At 37.1% G+C, this 221-nt stretch overlaps 1 protein-coding gene across 1 annotated transcript in view; it reads right to left on the minus strand.

Annotated features, from left to right (window-relative positions):
- The window catches only part of SUGCT (succinyl-CoA:glutarate-CoA transferase), a 536,095-nt gene that overhangs the window by 246,365 nt on the left and 289,509 nt on the right, over positions 1-221 (minus strand). The gene's annotated exons all lie outside the window — the stretch shown is intronic.

Below are 221 nucleotides of genomic sequence, written 5' to 3' on the forward strand. Positions count from 1 at the left end.
GTTCATTCATTTGTAACATGTATCAGAATTGCATTCCTTTTCATGGCTGAATAACATTACATTGTATACATGTTGCTTAGACATTCATCTGTAATGGACATTTGGGTTATTTCCACCTTTTGGCTATTATGAATAATGCTGTTATGGTCATTGGTATACAATGATCTGCCTGAATGTTTGCCTTCGATTCTTTAGGATATATACCTGGGGGCAGGTGGCGG

This window comes from Myotis davidii, unplaced genomic scaffold, assembly GCF_000327345.1.
Source record: "Myotis davidii unplaced genomic scaffold, ASM32734v1 scaffold573, whole genome shotgun sequence".
Classification (NCBI taxonomy): domain Eukaryota; kingdom Metazoa; phylum Chordata; class Mammalia; order Chiroptera; family Vespertilionidae; genus Myotis; species Myotis davidii.